The sequence below is a fragment of the Ursus maritimus genome, unplaced genomic scaffold, assembly GCF_017311325.1.
Source record: "Ursus maritimus isolate PB19 unplaced genomic scaffold, ASM1731132v1 scaffold_3, whole genome shotgun sequence".
Classification (NCBI taxonomy): Eukaryota; Metazoa; Chordata; class Mammalia; order Carnivora; family Ursidae; genus Ursus; species Ursus maritimus.
Genome location: NW_024425563.1, coordinates 93,834,711 through 93,848,992, shown reverse-complemented (window position 1 = coordinate 93,848,992; position 14,282 = coordinate 93,834,711).

Sequence of the window (14,282 nt, the reverse complement as noted above, 5' to 3'; positions counted from 1 at the left end):
AAGGAAGATGTGGAGAAAGTCAAGGAAACAATGTGAGAACAAAATGCAAGTATCAATTAAGAGATGGAAAATCTAAAAAGAAATCAAAATGAAATTCTGGAGCTGAAATGTACAATAACTGAGATTAAAAAAAAATCACAAGGAGTCAAAGGCAGATTTGAGCTGGCAGAACATAAATCAGTACTTTAAGAAAAGACAATGGAAATTATTGAGGTTCAGGAATAGATAAAGATGAAAAATAGCAAACACAATTAGATGTCTATGTGAAACCACCAAGAGCACCAATATACGCACTGTGGGAGTCTTGAAGAAGAAAAAGAAGAATGGCGGAGGGGGAGGAAGAGAGAATATTTAATGAAATGATGGCTGAAAGCTTCCCAGATTTGAAGAAAGACATGAATATAAACATCCAAGAAGCTCAACAAGCTCCAACTAAGATGAACTCAAAAAGACCCACTCCAAGACACATTATAGTCAGACTTTCAAAAGCCCAAGAGAAAGGGCTAACCTTGAAAGCAGCAAGAGAAGACGGTTGTCACAAACAAGTGATCAGGGATCATCCAGAGATTTTTTTTTTTTTAGTCAGAAACTTTGGAAGCTAGAAGACAATGGGCAGGTATATTCTAAGTGCTCAAAGGAAAAAAAAATCAATCAAGAATCCTATGTCCAGCAAAACTGTCCTTCAAAAGCGAGGGAGAAATCAAGACATTACTAGAGAAACAAAAATTGAGGGAGTTTGTGACCACTAGACCTGCCCTGCAAGAAATGCTTAAGGGAGTCCTGCAAAGTGAAAGGACACTAGACATTAACCTGAAGCCATGAGGAGAAATAAAGATCTCAGTAAAAATAAATACATGGACAATTATAAATGCTAGGGTTATTATAATAGCTTGTAACTGCACTTTTTTCTTTTCTATCGGATTTATGGTACTAATGCATTTAAATGAGAAAAAACCTAATTACTAATATAATTATTACTGTAACTTTGATTTGTAACTCCAAATCGTATTTTCTACATAATTTAAGAGACGCATTTAAAATAGTAATTTATGTTTTGGAGCACAGAATGTATAAAGATGTGATTTGGTAATGTCAACAACCAGAAGGGTTGGGGACAATATAAAGGAACAGCTGTTTTGTATATTATTGAAGTTAAGCTGCTGTAAATTCAATTTAGAATGTTACAACTTTAGGATATTAAGTGCTAATCCCCATGGCAGCCACAAGAAAATAGCTATAGAATATACATACAAGGAAAGTAAGAAGGAACTTAAACATTTTGCTACAAAAAATCAAACACAAAAGAAGATAGGGATGCAGAAAAAGAGGGAACAAAAAAAGCAATAGAGCATATAGAAAACAAATAGCACAATGGCAGTAGTAAGTGCCTCCAAATCAGTAATTACTTTAAATGTAAAAGGATTAAATTCTCCAATTAAAAAACAGAGATTTGCAGATCAAACTATATGTCTGTCTACAAGAGACTCACTTGAGATCTAAAGATACAGACCACTTGAAAGTGAAAAGAGAGAAAGATATTCCATGCAAATAAGTAACAAAAAGAGAGCACAAAAGACTATAATTTCAGAAAAAATAGACTTTAAATCAAAAAAGCTTACAAGAGAAAAAGACATTACATGTTAACTAACATTTTAACAGCAAGAAGATATAGTAATTATAAACATTTATGCACCTAATGATAGATTATCAAAATATACGAAACAAAAAGTGACAAAATTGAAGGGAGAAATAGTTTTATCATAATGGTTGGAGACTTCAGTACCCCACTCAAACTAATAGAACAACCAGGCAGAAGATAAAGAAATAAGGACTTAAGTAAGACAATAAACCAACTAGTTCTAACAGACACATACAGAGCACTCCACCTAACCACACAGCATATACATTCTTCTCAAGTGTACATGTGAGATTTCCCTGGATAGACCATATGGAGGGCCACGAATTAACTCAATTGATTTTAAAAGTTAGTTGTAATCCAAAGTGTCTTCTCTGACCACAATGGGTAAAGTTAGAAGCCAACAACAAACTAAAATACACAAAATTTTGGGCACTAAAAACACTTTTAGGGACACCTGGATGGTTTAGTCTGTTGAGCGCCTGCCTTTAGCTCGGGTCAAGATCTCAGGGTCCTGAGATCAAGTCCCACATTGGGCTCCTTGCTCAGTGGGGAGCCTGCTTCTCCCTCTGCCTGCCACTCCCCCTGTTTGTTCTCTCTCTCAAATAAATAAATAAAATCTTAAAAACAAAAACAACCCCCCTACACTTTTAAACAACCAATTGAAGAAGAAATCACAAGGGAAATTTGAAAATACTTAGAAAACAAAAACAACATACAAAACTCACAGGATGCATTCAAAGTGGTGCTAAGGGGGAAATTTATAGCTATAAATGTCTACATGAGAAACAAGAAAGATCTCAAAACAACAACAAAACTTTACAACTTGAGGAACTAGAGAAAGAAGAATACGCTAAAGCCACAGCTAGCAAAAGGAAAGAAACAATAAAGATTAGAGCAGAGATCAATGAAATAGAGTGTAGAGAAATGGCAGAGAAAATCAATGAAACCAAAAGTCGGTTCTTTGAAATGATCAACAAAATTGACAAGCCTTTAGCTAGATGGACTAAGAGAAAAGGAAGTCTCAAATTACTAAAATCAGAAATGAAAGTGGGGACATTAGTATTGATTCTACAGAAATAAAAACTGATTATAAGAGAGTACATGAACATTGTATGCTAAAAAATTGGATAATGTAGATGAAATGGACAGATGTCTAGAAGTACAAAACCTACCAAGACTAAATCATGAAGAAATAGACAATCTGAATAGACCTATTATTAGTAAGAAGATTGAGTCAGTAATAAAAAAAAAATCTCCCAACAAAGAAAAGTGCTGGTCCCGATGGTTTCACTGGTGAATTCTACCAAACATTTAAAGAAGAATACTTTTTCAAACATTTCCAAGAAATTGAAGAGTACACTTTGTAACTCATTCTATGAGGCTGGCTTACTCTGTTGGCCAGACAAAGCCAGACAAAAACTACAGACCAATGTTCCTGATGACCATTGATGCAGAAATCCTCAACAAAATACTAGTAAACAATTCAGCATTTTAGGAGGATTTTACAATCACAACCAAGCGGGATTTATCCCTGGTTTGCACAGATGGTTCAAATTATGAAAATCAATCAATGTGATGCAACACATCAATAAAATGAAGGGAGAACACACATGATTATCTCATTTGATACAGAGAAAGCATTTGTCAAATTCAACATCCTTTTATGATAAACACAACAAACTAGGAATAGTAGGAAACTATGTAATAATGTAATAAATGCTGTGTAATGAAAGCCATACATGAAAAACACAGCAAACTTAACACTCCATGGCGAAAGACCGAAAACTTTTCCTCTAAGATAGGAATAAGGCAAGGATGCCCACTTTCACTACTTCTATACAATATAGTAATAGAAGTTCTAGCTAGAGCAGTTAGGCAAGAAAAAGAAATAAAAGGCATCCAAAGTGGAAAGGAAGAAGTAAAATCTCTGCAGATGATACGATCTTATAGGAAGATCTTAAAGATGCTACAAAACTATTTAATAAATGAATTCAGCAAAGTAGCAGGATACAAAGTAAATACAGAAACCAGTTGCAATTCCATACTCTAACAATGAGCAAACTGAAAAGGAAATTATGAAAGCAATTCTTGGGGCACCTGGGTGGTTCAGTTGGTTAAGCATCCAACTCTTGATTTGGGCTCAGGTTGTGATCCCAGGGGTCATGAGATGGAGTCCCGTGTTGGGCTCTGTGCTGGGCATGGAGCCTGGTTGGGATTCTCTCTCTCCCTCTCCCTCCCCACCACTCGCACACTCTCTTTCTATAATTAATTAATTAATTGATTGATTAATTAAATAAAAGCAATTCTATTTATAATAGCATAACAAAGAATGAAATATTTAAGAATTAACCTAACCCAGGAGATGAAAGACATACAACGAAAACTTCAGAACATTGCTGAAAGAAAAGAAGACATACATGAATGAAAAATGGAAACCTATCCCATGTTCATGGACTGGAAGACAATATCATTAAGATGTATTACCCAAAGTGATCTACATATTCAGTGCCATTCCTATCAAAATCCCAGTGACTTTTTTTTCATTCCATTCTAAAATTTATGTGGAATATCAAGGGACAGTGAATAGCTGAGGCAATCTTGAAAAAAAGATCAAACCTGGACTCATAGTTTCTGATTTCAAAACCTACTACAAAGCTACAATAGTCAAAATGGTGTGGTGTTGGTATATGATAGACATCTAGACCAATGGAATAGAACAGCTCAGAAATAAACCTGTACATCTCTGATGATAAGTGATGATGAGCGTCATTTCATGTGTCTGTTGGCCATCTATTTTCTTTGAAGAAATGTCTGTTCGTGTCTTTGGCCCATTTTAAAAATTGGATTATTTGTTTTTTGGGTGTTGAGTTGTATAAGTTCTTTGTATATTCTGGATACTAAACCTTTTTTGAAATAAGTCAGAGAAAGACAAATACCATATGATTTCACTCATATGTGGAATTTAAGAAATAAAGGGAAAAAAATAAGAGAGAGAGAAATCAAGAAATAGACTTTTATATAGAGAACAACCTGATGGTTACCAGAAGGGAAGGGGGGAGGGGGATGAGTGTTGTGTGAGCACTTGAAAGAATGTATAGTCTATAGATATTGAGTGTAATATTCTATATATGTGTGTTAGGTCAAGTTCTTTTTTTTCATGTATTCTTTATGCTTATGGGGTTTTTTTGTGTGTATGTTTCTCAAGTACTGGATGATGGCAAAGGAAAATTAAGGTTGCAGATGGAATTAAGGTTGGTAATCGGCTGACTTGAATATGAAACCATTATCTGGATTAGGGGAAGGGGTAATGTCATTAGGGGGTCCGTGAAGGTAGACAGGAGGCAGAAGAAAAGATGAGGAGAGGCAAGTTTGCTGGATTTGAAGAATGAGGAGGGGGCCGTGAGATGAGATCAATAGGCCACCTCTAGAAACTGGGAAAAGTAAGGGAACAGAATTTTCCCCAGGGGCCTATGGCAAGAAACAGCCTTGCCGACACCTTCTAACCTACAGAACTGGAAGATGATGGACTTGTGCTGTTTTGCCATGTGACATGATGTATTCATAGGCGATGGGGATTAGGATATGGGTATCTTTGCGAGACCATTACTTTTCTTACAACTCTTGCTTTAAAATTTTTAAAAAATGTAACCCACAATACACTATTATTGTTTCTAAAGCCAATGTTTGTTTAAATTACTATTTTCTATGCTCTTTATTACTTCACGCAGCCCACATCTTCCATCTGCCAATTTCCTCTTACCTAAAGTACATCCTCTTAGTTTTATTCATTTCACTCTTATGTAAACAGGTGTTACATAACTAATTTGCTTAGCCCTTTGAAGCTGTAAGGTGGTATCTTTCACCAGTTTTGGAAAATTCTTAGTAACTATCTTTTCAGATATTGCTTCTCCGTTTTTCCTCCTTTCCCAGCTGGGTCCATAATTATATATATGTTAGACCTTCTGACTTTATCTGTTGTGTTTCTTAACCCTTCATATTTTCCTTCTCTTTGACTTTTTGCTCCGTTACTGATAATCTTTTCATTCTATTTTCCATTTCACTAATTTCAGTGTGTCTAATTTGCTATTAAACCCATCCATCATGCTTGTATTTTCAATTCTGTTTTATTTAAATTTTGATTGTTTTTCAAACTCATCCTCTTTTGTATATATTTCATGGCTATTTTTTATCTGTTTTAAAGTATTAAATATAATTATTGTAAAGTCTATGTCTGATAAGTCCATTTATCTGAAATTCTTAAAGGTCTGTTCCAGTTGATTTTTTTTTTTTTTTCTCATTCATGGTGCCTTGTTTCCGTTTGTGTTATTTTTGACTCTGGAAGTATATTTGGAATTTTTCTTTGGGATTTTATTTTTCTTGGAATTTTACTTCATAAATTCTGAAGCCCATTTATCCTGAATCCACATTTATCCTGATGCCCAGGATAAATGTGGATTTTTCCAGAGGAAATTTGTGTGTGTCTGCCAGGCTCTGGAAGCACTCCCAACCCAGGATCACTCTAAAGTTGTTCTCAGTTTTCAGATTACCCAGGTGGTGTGAATTCAGGCTGTGCAAACTTGAAGGAGCCACTTGTGGTTTCCATATTCTCAGGGGTAATCCTCTCCTGAACCAGACTGGAGACAGTCAACTCTTCTCTGGGGTGGAGGCCAGTTATTTCTATTTCACTGTCAAAACCGTGGGTATGACCCTCTGGAGTCCCAACCCGAGGGAAGGAGGCTGCTCTTTTAGAGCCCCTGCCTTGGATTGGTCCTAAAGGTTGTTTTCTGTTCCTCAGACACCTGTAGCTGTGAAATCCCACAGGCAGGTCCTCTGGTCTGGCAAAGGCCCCCAAGAGAAGGAAGCGGTCGTCACTCTCTAGGCTCACCTCTTTGCTTCTATGACCTGACCAGAGGATCCCCAGCTTTCTTACCGATTGATAATTCTAATTTTAAAATAATTATCCAAAGTTTTAAGTTGTTTTTAGGATTACGGTCCAATTAGGTATATAGCCTGCATTTTCTGAATTAAAATTCACTCTTTCAGACCTTTTATTTCAACAATATATTTTTAAAATTTCTGAGATTTCTTTTTTTTTTTTTAAAGATTTTATTTATTTATTGGACAGAGATAGAGACAGCCAGCGAGAGAGGGAACACAAGCAGGGGGAGTGGGAGAGGAAGAAGCAGGCTCCTAGCAGAGGAGCCTGATGTGGGGCTCGATCCCATAACGCCGGGATCACGCCCTGAGCCGAAGGCAGACACTTAACCGCTGTGCCACCCAGGCGCCCCTAAAATTTCTGAGATTTCTAAATAGATTCTCTTCAAACATTTTTTTTTTGTCTTGGCAAAATGTATACAACATAAAACTTACCATTGTAATCATTCTAAGTGTACAATTCCGTGGCATTCATTACATTCCCATGATGTCCAACCATGACATCACTATTTCTAAAACTTTATCGTTCCAGAGATTCTGTAACTACTAAGAAGCAACTCCCCATTCCCCCATCTCCAGCCCCTGGCAACCCCTAATTCACTTTCTGTATCCGTTTGTTAGTTTGCCTACTCCAGGTTCCTCATGCAAGTGGAGCCCAGAATATCCTTTTGTGTCTGGCTTATTTCACAAAGCGTGTTTTCTAGGCATATCTCTGTTGTAGTGTGTGTCAGAATTCTTATGAATGAATAATGTTCCATTTTATGTTTATACCATATTTTGTTTATCCATTCAGTTGTTGATGGGCATTTGGATTGTTTTCACCTTTTCACCATTGTGAATACCTACTACTGTGAACCTTGGTGTACAAGTAAGTATCTGTTTGAGTTCCTGCTTTCACTTCTTTGGGATATATACCAAAAAGCAGAATTGCTGGATCATATGGTATTTCTATGTTTAGCGTTTTTAGCAACTGCCAAACTGTTTTCCACAGTGGTAGAACCATCTTACATTCCCACCAACAATGTACTAGGGTCCCAATTTCTCCACATCATCATCAACACTTGATATTTTCTGTTGTTTGTTGATTTCCATTTTAGTATGTGGGAAGTGGTATCTCACTGTGGTTTTTTATTTGCATTTCTTTAATGACTAATGATGTTGAGCATATTTTCATTTGCCATAAGTTTATCTTCCTTGGAGAAATGTCTGTTCAAGCCCTTTGCCCATTTTTAAGTTGGGTTGTTTGGATTTTTTTGTGGTTGAGTTATAGGGGTTCCTTATGTATTTTGGATATTAATCCTTTTATCAGGTATATGATTTGCAAATATCTTCCCCATTCTGTGGGTTGTCTTTTCACTCTTTTGTTAATGTCCTTTGATGAAGAATTTTTTTTAAATTTTGGTGAAGTCCAATTGATCAAGTTTTTCCTTTTGTTGCTGTGCTTTTGGTATCATATCCAAAAGAATCATTGCCAAATACAATGTCATGAAGCTTTTCCCCTATGTTTTTCCAAGAATTTTATCATTTTAATGTTTAGGTCTTTGACCAATTTTGAGTAATTTTTTAAAAAGTTTTATTTATTTATTGTGGGAGAGAGAGCACACGTGCAGGGGAGAGGGACAGAGGAAGAAAATCCTCAATGGACTGAGCCACCCAGGTGTCCCAGTATTTTGTTGGTTTTGATGCTATCGTAAATAAGACTGTTTTCTTAATTTCCTTTTTGGATATATTGTTTGTGTATAGAAATGCAACTGATTTTTGTACGTGGATTTTTGTATCCTGCAACTTTACTGAATTCATTTATTCTAACAAGTGTGTGTGTATGTGTGTGTATGTAATCTTTAGTCTTTCTATGTAGAAGATCATGTCTTCTGTAAACAGAGGTAATTTTACTTCTTTCTTTCTGATTTGGATGTTATTTATTTATTTATTTATTTATTTATTTATTTATTTATTTATTCTTACTTAATTATCCTGTCTAGGCCTTATAGTACTGTGTGGAATAGGAGAAGCAAGAGTGGGCATTCTTGCCTTGTTACATACTTTAGAGGGTAAGCTTTTAGCTCTTCATCTCTGAGTATAAGGTTAGCTATGGACTTTTGTAAACAGCCTCTACTGTGTTAAGCTAAATTCCTACTGTACCTATTTTATTGAGCGTTTTTATCATGAAAGGGGGTTGAGTTTTGTAAACTGCTTTTCTGAATCTGTTTCAATTATCATGTGATTTTGATCCTTCATTCTGCTAATGTGGTGTCTCACATTGATTGATTTGCATAATTTGAACCATCCTTGCACCCCAGGGATAAATCTTACCTAGTCGTGGTGTACTTTCAATGTGCGTTTAATCCAGCTTGCTAGAATTTTGTTGAGGATTTATCACCTATGTTCATCAGGGATAATTATTTTTGTTCTTTCATTTAACTTCTTTAAGAAAATTATTTTGAGTTCTTTGTCAAGTAGTTCATGGATTTCTGTTTCTTTACCTTTATTAGGTTTCTTTGTGGTGTCATTATTCATGATCTTTCTAGCCTGGTGACGGTGGGTGTACATTTGAAGGACTCACCCCTCCTAGTTCTTACTGGCTGGTTTCAAGTAGGGAAAGACCTCTCCAAAGAGTGGTCAGAGATTCGGAGGGTGCTGGCTGATGGGCCTATGGATGGACTTACTGCTGAGGTCTTTAAAGGGACAGGCCTGCTGCAGGCGTGTGCAGGTGCATGGCCTGCTGCCATCATCACAACTGATTTTTGCATGTTGATTTTTCTACTTGCAACTTTGCTGAATTCATCTGTTAGGTATTATAGGTTTTTTATTGTTGATTTTTTTTGGATGTGGAATTTTTGGGACTTTGTGCATATATGATCATGTCATCTACAGAGATAATTTTACTTTTTCTTTTCCAATTTGGATGCCCTTTGTTTCTTTTCCTTGCCTAATTGATCTGACTAGGACTTCCAGTACTGTGTTGAACAGAAGTGGCAAAAGTGAGCATTCTTTTCTTGTTTCTAATTTTAGGGAAAAACTTGCAGGCTTTCACCATTGACTATGGTGTTAACTCTAGGGTTTTGTATGCAGCCTTTATTGTGTTGAAGAGGTTTCCATCCACTCCTGGTTTGAGTGTTTTTGTCATGAAGGTTGTTGAATTTTATCAAATGCTTTTTCTGCATACATTGAGATAATCATGTAGTTTTTCTGCCTTCATTATATTAATGTAATATATTACACTGATCCATTTTCATATGTGGCACCATCCTTGCATTCCAGGAATAAATCCCACTTTGTCATTGTATATAATCCTTTGTCTGGATTCTGTTTGCTAGTTATTTTGTTGAGGACTTTTCTATCAATATTCATAATGGAAATGGTCTCTAGCTTTCTTGTAGGGTCTTTGGCTTTAGTATCAAGTGTAATGTTGATCTCATGCTCTTTAATTTTTTCAAAGAGTTAGAGGATTGATGTTACTATTTAAATGGTTTGTAGAATTCACCATTGAAGCCATCTGGTCCATGCTTTTCCTTGTTGGGAGGTTTTTTGATTACTACTTCAATGTCTAGTTATAGATCTGTTCAGATTTTCTATTTCTTCATTATTCAGTTGATTGTGTTTCCAGGAAATCAGTTTTTTCGTTTAGGTGATGCAATTTGTTGGTGTGCAATCATTTGTAGTATTCGCTTATAATTCTTTTTATTTCTGTGAAATCAGTAGTAATGTCCCTACTTCCGTATCTGGTTTTAGTGATTTATGTCTTCTCTCCTTTTTGGTGAGTTTAGCTAAAAGTTTCTTAATATTGATCTTTTCAAAGATTCAGCTTTTTATTTCATTGATTTTTCTATTCTTTATTCTATTTTTCTCTTTTCAAGTCTTTATTATTTCCTTTCTTTTGCTAGCTTTGGGATGGTGTGCTCTTCATTTTTTTCCCCCTTGAGGCATAGAGTTAGGTTATTGATTTGAGATTTTTCTTCTTTTATAACCCATATTTACCTGTATGCAGTTCTCTCTTAGCACTGTTTTTGCTATATCATGTTTTGCTATGTTTTTATTTTTGTTGAGGCATTTCCTACTTTCCCTTGTGATTTATTCATTAATTTGTCCATTGTTTATGGCATGTTGCTTAATTCTGACATATTTCTGAATTTTCCTGTTTTATATTTTTGATGTCTAGCTTCATTCTATTGTGATAAGAAAAGATATTTTGAATGATTGAAATACTTTTTTAATTTATTAAGACTTGTTTTGTGGCCTGACATGTGGTCTCTTCTGGAGGATGTTCCACGTGCGCTTGAAGAGAATGTGTGTTATGCTGCTATTGAGTGTTCTGTATGCGTCTGTTGGACACAACGGATTCGTAGTACGGTTGAGGTTCTCTGTCTCCTTCTTGATCTTCTGCCTGGTTTTCCTACCTACTGTAGAAAATGACTACTGAAGTATCCAAGTATTATTACAGAACTAGTTTTCCCTTCGATTCTGTGAATATTTGCTTCATATATTTTGGGGCTCTTTATTTGGTGCATATATGTTTACAATTGCTATGTCTTGGTGAATTGACTCTTTTTAAAAATATATAATGCCTTTCTTTATCTCTTACAACAGTTTTAAACTAAAGTCTATTTCATCTAAGTAGCTTACCCAGCTCTCTTGGTTACCGTTTGCATAGAACATCTTTTACCATCCTTTTACTTCCAGTCTGTTTCCATGTTTAGACTTAAGGTGAGTCTCTTGTACACAGTATATATTTGGATTATTTTAAAAAACCCATTCTGCCAATCTCTGCCTTTTGATTGGACAATTTAATCCATTCACATTTGAAATAATCACTGATAAGGAAGAATGTACTACTGCCATTTTGCCTTTTAAAAAAATTATTATTATTGTTATTATTTTGCCTTATAGCTTTCTCTTCTGTTACTGCTTTATTTCTAGTCAGCTGATTTTTTGTAATGACACGTTTTGATTCCCTTCAAATATATACTCTTCTATATATTCTATAGAGATTTTCTTTGTAGATACCATGGGGATGACATATAACATCCTATAGTTACAACAGTCTAATTTTAATGATTTGAACACCTCAACTGCATACAAAACTCTACACTTTACAGTCATTTCCTCTTCAAGTTATTAATATCACAAATTACGTTTTTATACCCTGTGCCCAGTAACATTTTTTTTTTTAAGATTTTATTTGTCAGAGAGAGAGAGAGACAGAGTACAAGCAGGGGGAGAAGCAGGCAGAGGGAGAGGGAGAAGCAGGCTCCCCGCTGAGCAAGGAGCCTGACAGGGGACTCGATCCCAGGACCCTGGGATCATGACCTGAGCCTAAGGCAGATGCTTAACCAACTGAGCCACCCAGGTGCCCCCCAGTTATATATTTATAACATAATTACTTGTATGCATTTGTCTTTTAAGTCCTATTGAAAATAAAAAGTAGAGTTACTATCAAGATTAAAAATTTGGTTTTTGTATTTCCCCATGTATTTATCTTTATGATAGATCTTTACACCTTCATCCTGCTGTGAGTTCTGGTCTAGCGTTATGTCCTTTCAATCTGATGGACTCCCTTTACCATTGATTCTAAGGTCGTATGCAAATAAGGCCTGTCCAAGGCAGTAAGTATGTGGGGATTGGGAAACAGGATCTTATCTGCTAAAGGCCAAGACCACTGCTACCCTGCGGAAGGGGTTGGGCCATGCAAGTAAAAACGCCAGAAAACTTTCCTGCAATTTTAAATATGTCTTTTTCTTGCTTGAATGTTTACTTGGTTGCTGTAAATCTTTGGTGTTCAGAGCCCCTACAAAATTAGTTCAGACACTTTCAGGTTGTTTTCTTCACTTTTCTGTGGGGAAATGAGAGCTTGGAACTTCCTGGTCTGCCATTTTGCCAAAATACTGGTTTTTAACCTACCAAATTGGCAATAAAAGGAATTGTTAAATTTATAGAGCAAGTTTTGGGAAACTGGGACTATCATCAGTGTTGGTGAGTGTGCTGGGAGAGTAATCTATATGTGAGTGTATATATGTATGTATACATACGAATGTGTGTGTATACATGTATGTAAGCATATATAAGTGTATATATATGTGTGTTTGTGTATGTGTGTGTGTGTCTGTATATTATATATGTCTCTGAAAAGACTTACTAATGCTAATATCATCTGACCTAGAAATTCAACTTCTAGACACTTGGCTTAAGGCAATAATCATGGATGAATACTGGATGAAATAATCATGGATGGAGATATTTATTGCCATATTTCTTATAATAATGAATACTGGCAGCAATGTTTATGTGCAACAGTAGGGGTTGGTTAAAACATGATCATCCACCAGGCAGTGAATTGGCACATACCCACTAAAATTCATGTTGAGGAAGAATATTTCAGTGAACTTATATTTAGTTATTATTTTAAAGCACATTTTAAAATCAACTAAGTTGATTTAAAAAAATTATCTGCCTTCCCTCACTCCAGTAGCAATCATTACTATCTTGAATCAGGCCATTTAGCAGTTTCCCCTTCCCCAAACTCTTCCTAACTCTGGTCCTCTTGGATTTATTCCCAGTTTGGGTCTCACAGCCCCTGTGGCTTTACTTAGCTAACTTTACAGAGCATTAATTACCTTCTGAACTTAAGGCAACAATTTCTTGGCCTTCCATTTTACCCAAGGGAACAAAGATGCTCAAAACATTGGATGGATTCTCAGGAAGGAAAAGAGACCATGCACCAGCCAATGTATCACTCACTTTACAAATGCTAACTCCTTCAACCCTCAGAGAGAGGAAGGGACCTATTTTTACCCCATTTTTCCAGTGAGGAAAGGACAGCCCTGAGAAGGTTCTCTCTTGCAGGATCTCAGAGTTGCTGATGGGTGGAGCCCAGATTTCAACCCTGGTCTTCTGGCTCCTGTCTTGGCTTTGCTCTTACTCTTATTAGCAGTAAAAACAGAATAATTATCAGTAATGTCTAGTGTAACACAGAAATGTGATCAACAGTGGTTTACATTTTCCAAAGCTTTTTGTTAAGCGTTTTCACTTACAAGAGCTCATTTATTTTTGGAAACTCGTTGTGCTGGATCAGGAACCGAGGCTCAAGCACTCATACGTGGTGCCCATGAAATCCCCTGTAGGAACCCCAGACTCATTGTTATTGCGGAATAACACAATGTAGGGGATGATCAAAGCGCTCCACAGCCCTTAGGGCTGACCAGTGTAATTTTATACACATTCTACAAGAGGTAGCCGGCTCAGAGAGGCCAGCAACTCGTGCAAGACAGCACAGCAAGTAATAGCAAAGTTACCACTTGCTTAATAGTAGTGACTATTGGGGTGACAACCTTGCTGTCCTGGGCTAAAGAAAAGGCTTTTCTTACGGAAATAAACTCCTGTGGTAGGAAGGTGTCAACTTCACCCGGTCCCGCAGCTGCTTCGTGACCCCGGGGCAGGTTTTCGGCTGGTTTTGCCCCGCAGGCACCTCTTCCGGAGTCCTGGCCTGCGGGCACCTGAGCAGGTGGACCGGTGGGCGGGTTGGGGCTGCAGGCCGCCGCGGCCGCTCCCGCTCCCGGTACCAACCTTGCACTGCCTGCCCCCCACCCCCCCGCATCCCTTCCCTTCGGCAGCTCGGGGGCGATACCGGGACCCTCCCCACGCCCCCCGCTGCCCCAGGCTCGCTCCCCGGGCGCCCCCCGCCCCTTCCCCGCCGCCCCGGGCCCCCTCCCCG